This window comes from Oncorhynchus gorbuscha, unplaced genomic scaffold, assembly GCF_021184085.1.
Source record: "Oncorhynchus gorbuscha isolate QuinsamMale2020 ecotype Even-year unplaced genomic scaffold, OgorEven_v1.0 Un_scaffold_10891, whole genome shotgun sequence".
In the NCBI taxonomy this organism is placed as follows: domain Eukaryota; kingdom Metazoa; phylum Chordata; class Actinopteri; order Salmoniformes; family Salmonidae; genus Oncorhynchus; species Oncorhynchus gorbuscha.
In genome coordinates, this window is record NW_025753565.1 from 1 (window position 1) to 10,486 (window position 10,486).

Here is a 10,486-nt window from a genome sequence, read left to right on the forward strand (position 1 = left end):
TTGTCATCGTTGATGAGACGACAACAAAAATTGTCAATTACTTCCACACAAATTCAAAATGGTAATGCCAGTGAGGGGTAATTAGTGTTTTAGAGCGACCGCCAGGTCACCATGAAACAGCACTGTCAGCCAACCAGCCAGCCAGCCAGTCAGCCAGCCAGTCAGCCAACCACCGAGACCAAGCCTGCTCTGAATGCACTGATGCACAACCTCAGAGAGGCTAGTAGCTGTATTGTACCTCAGCAACCTCAGAGAGAGGCTAGTATCTGTATTGTACCTCAGGAACCTCTGAGAGAGAGGCTAGTATCTGTATTGTACCTCAGGAACCTCAGAGAGAGAGGCTAGTATCTGTATTGTACCTCAGGAACCTCAGAGAGAGAGGCTAGTATCTGTATTGTACCTCAGGAACTTCAGAGAGAGAGGCTAGTAGCTGTGTTGTGTTTGAGAGCCTTGTAACTGTCTTCCTTCTAGAATGAGATGCTGGAGGAGGGCCAGGAGTATGCTGTGATGCTGTACACGTGGAGGAGCTGCTCTCGCGCTATCCCACAGGTAACCACCGCATAACTCACCTGATAAACCGTAATGAGCAGCCTAACTGAGTGGAGATCTATGAGAAGACAGTGAGGCACCCTACCTCTCTCTCTGTCCCACCAACCAGCCAGAGGCACCCTGACCTCTACTCTCTGTCCCACCAACCAGCCAGAGGCACCCTGACCCCCCATGTGAATGGCTCTCTCCTCTCCTCCTCTACCAGGTGAAGTGTAATGAGCAGCCCAACAGAGTGGAGATCTATGAGAAGACAGTGGAGGTGCTGGAGCCTGAGGTCACCAAGCTCATGAACTTTATGTACTTCCAGGTAACACCAACCAGCCAGAGGCACCCTTACCTCTCTCTCTCTGTCCCACCAACCAGCCAGAGGCACCTTCACCTCTCTCTCACCCTCACCTCTCTCACCCTCACCTCTCTCACACCCTCACCTCTCTCACACCCTCACCTCTCTCCACACCCTCACCTCTCTCACACCCTCACCTCTCTCTCATCCTCACGTCTTTCACTCACACACCCTAACCCCTCTCTCTGTCCCACCAACCAGCCAGAGAAACCCTTACCTCTCTCTCTGTCCCACCAACCAGCCAGAGGCACCCTCACCTCTCTCTCACACCCTCACCTCTCACTCACACACCCTCACCTCTCTCACACACCCTCACCTCCCACTCACACACCCTCACCTCACCGCTCACTCACACACCCTCACCTCAGCTCTCTCTCTCTCACACACCCTCACCTCTCTCTGTCACACCAACCAGCCGGAGGCTGGCTCGCTCACTCACTCACTCACTCACTCACTCACTCACTCACTCACTCACTCACTCACTCACCTCTCTCTCTGTAGATAATATTCTCATATGTTCTGTGAAATATTGTATACACATTCATTTGTTCAAATTAAATTAATATAAAGATGTGTTCTTGAAATGTAACTGTTAAACCTTCTATCCATGTCGACCCCCCCCTCTTTCTCCTCATCAGCGATTGGCTATAGACCGGTTCTGTGGGGAGGTGCGTCGTCTCTGCCACGCTGAGAGGAGGAAGGACTTTGTCTCCGAGGCCTACCTCCTGACCCTGGGGAAGTTCATCAACATGTTCGCTGTGCTGGACGAACTCAAGAACATGAAGTGTAGCGTCAAGAACGACCACTCTGCCTACAAACGGTACAGACAGGTCCTACATGGGAACCTATTCCCAAACGGTACAGACAGGTCCTACATGGGAACCTATTCCCAAACGGTACAGACAGGTCCTACATGGGAACCTATTCCCAAACGGTACAGACAGGTCCTACATGGGAACCTATTCCCAAACGGTACAGACAGGTCCTACATGGGAACCTATTCCCAAACGGTACAGACAGGTCCTACATGGGAACCTATTCCCAAACGGTACAGACAGGTCCTACATGGGAACCTATTCCCAAGCGGTACAGACAGGTCCTACATGGGAACCTATTCCCAAACGGTACAGACAGGTCCTACATGGGAACCTATTCCCAAACGGTACAGACAGGTCCTACATGGGAACCTATTCCCAAACGGTACAGACAGGTCCTACATGGGAACCTATTCCCAAACGGTACAGACAGGTCCTACATGGGAACCTATTCCCAAACGGTACAGACAGGTCCTACATGGGAACCTATTCCCAAACGGTACAGACAGGTCCTACATGGGAACCTATTCCCAAACGGTACAGACAGGTCCTACATGGGAACCTATTCCCAAACGGTACAGACAGGTCCTACATGGGAACCTATTCCCAAGCGGTACAGACAGGTCCTACATGGGAACCTATTCCCAAGCGGTACAGACAGGTCCTACATGGGAACCTATTCCCAAACGGTACAGACAGGTCCTACATGGGAACCTATTCCCTTTATAGTGCACTACTTTATACTACTACTAGGTCTCTGGTCAACAGTGGTGGAACTGGGCCCATGGGTCTCTGGTCAACAGTGGTGGAACTGGGCCCATGGGTCTCCTGGTCAACAGTGGTGGAACTGGGCCCATGGGTCTCTGGTCAACAGTGGTGGAACTGGGCCCATGGGTCTCTGGTCAACAGTGGTGGAACTGGGCCCATGGGTCTCTGGTCAACAGTGGTGGAACTGAGCCCATGGGTCTCTGGTCAACAGTGGTGGAACTGGGCCCATGGGTCTATACTATACAGTGATATCCTATCATGAGCAGTGATATGAACAGTGATATCCTATCATGAGCAGTGATATCCTACCAGGAGCAGTGATATGAACAGTGATATCCTATCATGAGCAGTGATATGAACAGTGATATCCTACCAGGAGCAGTGATATGAACAGTGATATCCTATCATGAACAGTGATATCCTATCATGAGCAGTGATATGAACAGTGATATCCTACCAGGAGCAGTGATATGAACAGTGATATCCTATCATGAGCAGTGATATGAACAGTGATATCCTACCAGGAGCAGTGATATGAACAGTGATATCTATCATGAACGATGATATGAACAGTGATATCTACCAGAACATTATTATAGAACAGTGATATCCTATCATGAACAGTGATATCCTATCATGAGCAGTGATATGAACAGTGATATCCTACCGGAACGATGATATGAACAGTGATATCTATCATGAGCAGTGATATAGACAGTGATATGAACAGTGATATCCTACCAGGAGCAGTGATATGAACAGTGATATCCTATCATGAGCAGTGATATGGGCAGTAATATCCTATCAGGAGCGGTGATATGAACAGTGATATCCTATCGCGGGCAGTGATATGAACAGTGATATCCTACCAGGAGCAGTGATATGAACAGTGATATCACAGTGATATCTATCATGAGCAGTGATATGAACAGTGATATCCCTATAGGAGCAGTGATATGGTGATATCCTATCATGAGCAGTGATATGAACAGTGATATCCTATCATGAGCAGTGATATCCTACCAGGAGCAGTGATATGAACAGTGATAGCCTATCATGAGCAGTGATATCCTACCAGGAGCAGTGATATGAACAGTGATATCCTATCATGAACAGTGATATCCTATCATGAACAGTGATATCCTATCATGAACAGTGATATCCTATCATGAGCAGTGATATCCTACCAGGAGCAGTGATATGAACAGTGATATCCTATCATGAGCAGTGATATGAACAGTGATATCCTATCATGAGCAGTGATATGAACAGTGATATCCTATCATGAGCAGTGATATGAACAGTGATATCCTATCATGAGCAGTGATATGAACAGTGATATCCTATCATGAGCAGTGATATCCTACCAGGAGCAGTGATATGAACAGTGATATCCTATCATGAGCAGTGATATGAACAGTGATATCCTACCAGGAGCAGTGATATGAACAGTGATATCCTATCATGAACAGTGATATCCTATCATGAACAGTGATATCCTATCATGAACAGTGATATCCTATCATGAGCAGTGATATCCTACCAGGAGCAGTGATATGAACAGTGATATCCTATCATGAGCAGTGATATGAACAGTGATATCCTATCATGAGCAGTGATATGAACAGTGATATCCTATCATGAGCAGTGATATGAACAGTGATATCCTATCATGAGCAGTGATATCCTATCATGAGCAGTGATATGAACAGCGATATCCTATCATGAGCAGTGATATGAACAGTGATATCCTACCAGGAGCAGTGATATGAACAGTGATATCCTATCATGAGCAGTGATATGAACAGTGATATCCTATCATGAGCAGTGATATGAACAGTGATATCCTATCATGAGCAGTGATATCCTATCATGAGCAGTGATATGAACAGCGATATCCTATCATGAGCAGTGATATCCAGGAGCAGTCAAACTACAGTCCCATGGGAGATGCAGTATATTCTGGAACACATTTGCTATCATAGATACTAGATGGTATCATCACTCAGCGTCCCCTCCCTGCTATCATAGACACTAGATGGTATCATCACTCAGCGTCCCCTCCCTGCTATCATAGATACTAGATGGTATCATCACTCAGCGTCCCCTCCCTGCTATCATAGACACTAGATGGTATCATCACTCAGCGTCCCCTCCCTGCTATCATAGATACTAGATGGTATCATCACTCAGCGTCCCCTCCCTGCTATCATAGATACTAGATGGTATCATCACTCAGCATCCCCTCCCTGCTATCATAGACACTATATGGTATCATCACTCAGCGTCCCCTCGGCGCCTTGATCTCTCACGTACTGTTCTCCCTCCCGCCTTCTTCTTCCCTCTGTCTCTCTCCCTCCATCTCCTCCCCCCTTCCTCTCCTCTCCTCCCTGTAGAGCTGCCCAGTTCCTCAGGAAGATGTCAGAACCCTCATCCATCCAGGAGTCTCAGAACCTCTCCATGTTTCTGGCCAACCACAACAAGATCACTCAGGTAAGAAACACACCTGGCCAACCACAACAAGATCACTCAGGTAACACACACACCTGGCCAACCACAACAAGATCACTCAGGTAAGAAACACACCTGGCCAACCACAACATCACTCAGGTAACACACACACCTGGCCAACCACAACATCACTCAGGTAACACACACACCTGGCCAACCACAACAAGATCACTCAGGTAACACACACACCTGGCCAACCACAACAAGATCACTCAGGTAACACACACACCTGGCCAACCACAACAAGATCACTCAGGTAACACACACACCTGGCCAACCACAACAAGATCACTCAGGTAACACACACACCTGGCCAACCACAACAAGATCACTCAGGTAACACACACACCTGGCCAACCACAACAACATCCCTCAGGTAACACACACACCTGGCCAACCACAACAACATCCCTCAGGTAACACACACACCTGGCCAACCACAACAAGATCCCTCAGGTAACACACACACTTGGCCAACCACAACAAGATCACTCAGGTAACACACACACCTGGCCAACCACAACAAGATCACTCAGGTAACACACACACCTGGCCAACCACAACAAGATCACTCAGGTAACACACACACCTGGCCAACCACAACAAGATCACTCAGGTAACACACACACCTGGCCAACCACAACAACATCCCTCAGGTAACACACACACCTGGCCAACCACAACAACATCCCTCAGGTACACACACACCTGGCCAACCACAACAACATCCCTCAGGTAACACACACACTTGGCCAACCACAACAAGATCACTCAGGTAACACACACACCTGGCCAACCACAACAACATCCCTCATGTAACACACACACCTGGCCAACCACAACAAGATCCCTCAGGTAACACACACACCTGGCCAACCACAACAAGATCACTCAGGTAACACACACACCTGGCCAACCAATGATTAACGGCCACGATGAGCTGCTGGCTGAAATAGTTTAAACATCTCTCTCTGTCTCCAGTCTCTGCAGTTAAACATCTCTCTCTGTCTCCAGTCTCTGCAGTTAAACATCTCTCTCTGTCTCCAGTATCTGCAGTTAAACATCTCTCTCTGTCTCCAGTCTCTGCAGTTAAACAGCTCTCTCTGTCTCCAGTCTCTGCAGTTAAACATCTCTCTCTGTCTCCAGTATCTGCAGTTAAACATCTCTCCTGTCTCCAGTATCTGCAGTTAAACATCTCTCTCTGTCTCCAGTCTCTGCAGTTAAACATCTCTCTCTGTCTCCAGTCTCTGCAGTTAAACATCTCTCTCTGTCTCCAGTCTCTGCAGTTAAACATCTCTCTCTGTCTCCAGTATCTGCAGTTAAACATCTCTCTCTGTCTCCAGTCTCTGCAGTTAAACATCTCTCTCTGTCTCCAGTATCTGCAGTTAAACATCTCTCTCTGTCTCCAGTCTCTGCAGTTAAACATCTCTCTCTGTCTCCAGTCTCTGCAGTTAAACATCTCTCTCTGTCTCCAGTCTCTGCAGTTAAACATCTCTCTCTGTCTCCAGTCTCTGCAGTTAAACATCTCTCTCTGTCTCAGTCTCTGCAGTTAAACATCTCTCTCTGTCTCAGTCTCTGCAGTTAAACATCTCTCTCTGTCTCCAGTCTCACAGTTAAACATCTCTCTGTCTCCAGTATCTGCAGTTAAACATCTCTCTCTGTCTCCAGTCTCTGCAGTTAAACATCTCTCTCTGTCTCCAGTATCTGCAGTTAAACATCTCTCTCTGTCCTCCAGTCTCTGCAGTTAAACATCTCTCTCTGTCTCCAGTCTCTGCAGTTAAACATCTCTCTCTGTCTCAGTCTCTGCAGTTAAACATCTCTCTGTCTCCAGTATCTGCAGTTAAACATCTCTCTCTGTCTCCAGTATCTGCAGTTAAACATCTCTCTCTGTCTCCAGTCTCTGCAGTTAAACATCTCTCTGTCTCCAGTCTCTGCAGTTAAACATCTCTCTCTGTCTCAGTCTCTGCAGTTAAACATCTCTCTCTGTCTCCAGTATCTGCAGTTAAACATCTCTCTGTCTCCAGTCTCTGCAGTTAAACATCTCTGTCTCCAGTATCTGCAGTTAAACATCTCTCTGTCTCCAGTCTCTCCAGTCAGTATCTGCAGTTAAACATCTCTCTCTGTCTCCAGTCTCTGCAGTTAAACATCTCTCTCTGTCTCCAGTCTCTGCAGTTAAACATCTCTCTCTGTCTCCAGTCTCTGCAGTTAAACATCTCTCTCTGTCTCCAGTATCTGCAGTTAAACATCTCTGTCTCCAGTATCTGCAGTTAAACACTCTGTCTCCAGTATCTGCAGTTAAACATCTCTCTCATCTCCAGTCTCTGCAGTTAAACATCTCTCTCTGTCTCCAGTATCTGCAGTTAAACATCTCTCTCTGTCTCCAGTATGCAGTTTTAAACATCTCTCTCTGTCTCCAGTATCTGCAGTTAAACATCTCTCTCTGTCTCCAGTCTCTGCAGTTAAACATCTCTCTCTGTCTCCAGTCTCTGCAGCAGCAGTTGGAGGTGATTAACGGCACGATGAGCTGCTGGCTGACATAGTCAACCTGTGTGTTGATTACTATGAGAACAGGATGTACCTGACCCCCAGCAGAAACATGTACTCAAGGTACGCTACCATCTGCTGGCAGGCTCCGAACATGGCCTCTATTCCCTATATACCGTCTGGCTGGCAGTCTCAGACATGCTCCTATTCCTATATTCCGTCTGGCTGGCAGGCTCCGAACATGGCCTCCTATTCCCTATATACTGACTGGCTGGCAGGCTCCGAACATGGCCTTCTATTCCCCTATATACTGTCTGGGCATTTGGTCTGTACCTGTCTGTTACCTCTAGGTGATTGGGTTAGGTCTGTACCTGTCTGTTATCTCTAGGTGATGGGGTTTGGTCTGTACCTGTCTGTTACCTCTAGGTGATGGGGTTAGGTCTGTACCTGTCTGTTACCTCTAGGTGATGGGGTTAGGTCTGTACCTGTCTGTTACCTCTAGGTGATGGGGTTGGGTCTGTACCTGTCTGTTACCTCTAGGTGATGGGGTTAGGGTCTGTACCTGTCTGTTACCTCTAGGTGATGGGGTTAAATCAAATCAAATTTATTTATATAGCCCTTCGTACATCAGCTGGGATATCTCAAAGTGCTGTACAGAAACCCAGCCTAAAACCCCAAACAGCAAGCAATGCAGGTGTAGAAACCGGTGGCTAGGAAAAACTCCCTAGAAAGGCCAAAACCTAGGAAGAAACCTAGAGAGGAACCAGGCTATGTGGATTTGGCCAGGTCTCTTCTGGCTGTGCCGGGTGGAGATTATAACAGAACATGGCCAAGATGTTCATCTGTTCATAAATGACCAGCATGGTCGAATAATAATAAGGCAGAACAGTTGAAACTGGAGCAGCAGCATGGCCAGGTGGACTGGGGACAGCAAGGAGTCATCATGTCAGGTAGTCCTGGGTCATGGTCCTAGGGCTCAGGTCCTTCGAGAGAGAGAAAGAAAGAGAGAAGGACAGAATTAGAGAAGCGTACACTTAGATTCACACAGGACACCGAATAGGACAGGAGAAGTACTCCAGATATAACAAACTGACCCTAGCCCCCGACACAAACTACTGCAGCATAAATACTGGAGGCTGAGACAGGAGGGGTCAGGAGACACTGTGGCCCCATCCGAGGACACCCCCGGACAGGGCCAAACAGGAAGGATATAACCCCACCCACTTTGCCAAAGCACAGCCCCACACCACTAGAGGGATATCTTCAACCACCAACTTACAAGGCTGAGTATAGCCCACAAAGATCTCCGCCATGGCACAACCCAAGGGGGGGCGCCAACCCAGACAGGATGACCACATCAGTGAATCAACCCACTCAGGTGACGCGCCCCCTCCAGGGACAGTATGAGAGAGCCCCAGTAAGCCAGTGACTCAGCCCCTGTAATAGGGTTAGAGGCAGAGAATCCCAGTGGAAAGAGGGGAACCGGCCAGGCAGAGACAGCAAGGGCGGTTCGTTGCTCCAGAGCCTTTCCGTTCACCTTCCCACTCCTGGGCCAGACTACACTCAATCATATGACCCACTGAAGAGATGAGTCTTCAGTAAAGACTTAAAGGTTGAGACCGAGTTTGCGTCTCTGACATGGGTAGGCAGACCGTTCCATAAAAATGGAGCTCTATAGGAGAAAGCCCTGCCTCCAGCTGTTTGCTTAGAAATTCTAGGGACAATTAGGAGGCCTGCGTCTTGTGACCGTAGCGTACGTGTAGGTATGTACGGCAGGACCAAATCAGAGAGATAGGTAGGAGCAAGCCCATGTAATGCTTTGTAGGTTAGCAGTAAAACCTTGAAATCAGCCCTTGCTTTGACAGGAAGCCAGTGTAGAGAGGCTAGCACTGGAGTAATATGATCAAATTTTTTGGTTCTAGTCAGGATTCTAGCAGCCGTATTTAGCACTAACTGAAGTTTATTTAGTGCTTTATCCGGGTAGCCGGAAAATAGAGCATTGCAGTAGTCTAACCTAGAAGTGACAAAAGCATGGATTAATTTTTCTGCATCATTTTTGGACAGAAAGTTTCTGATTTTTGCAATGTTACGTAGATGGAAAAAAGCTGTCCTCGAAATGGTCTTGATATGTTCTTCAAAGAGATCAGGGTCAGAGTAACGCCGAGGTCCTTCACAGTTTTATTTGAGACGACTGTACAGCCATTAAGATTAATTGTCAGATTCAACAGAAGATCTCTTTGTTTCTTGGGACCTAGAACAAGCATCTCTGTTTTGTCCGAGTTTAATAGTAGAAAGTTTGCAGCCATCCACTTCCTTATGTCTGAAACACATGCTTCTAGCGAGGGCAATTTTGGGGCTTCACCATGTTTCATTGAAATGTACAGCTGTGTGTCATCCGCATAGCAGTGAAAGTTAACATTATGTTTTCGAATAACATCCCCAAGAGGTAAAATATATAGTGAAAACAATAGTGGTCCTAAAACAGAACCTTGAGGAACACCGAAATGTACAGTTGATTTGTCAGAGGACAAACCATTCACAGAGACAAACTGATATCTTTCCGACAGATAAGACCTAAACCAGGCCAGAACATGTCCGTGTAGACCAATTTGGGTTTCCAATCTCTCCAAAAGAATGTGGTGATCGATGGTATCAAAAGCAGCACTAAGGTCTAGGAGCACGAGGACAGATGCAGAGCCTCGGTCCGATGCCATCAAAATGTCATTTACCACCTTCACAAGTGCCGTCTCAGTGCTATGATGGGGTCTAAAACCAGACTGAAGCATTTTGTATACATTGTAAGTCTTCAGGGAGGCAGTAAGTTGCTGCGCAACAGCCTTCTCTAAAATTTGAGGGGAATGAAAGATTCGATATAGGCCGATAGTTTTTTATATTTTCTGGGTCAAGGTTTGGCTTTTTCAAGAGAGGCTTTATTACTGCCACTTTTAGTGAGTTTGGTACACATCCAGTGGATAGAGAGCCGTTTATTATGTTCAACATAGGAGGGCCAAGTTTA

At 47.1% G+C, this 10,486-nt stretch overlaps 1 pseudogene; it reads left to right on the forward strand.

Annotated features, from left to right (window-relative positions):
• Positions 1–471: 471 nt before the first annotated feature.
• LOC124030365 lies at positions 472–7,593 on the forward strand (annotated as a pseudogene).
• Positions 7,594–10,486: the final 2,893 nt, after the last annotated feature.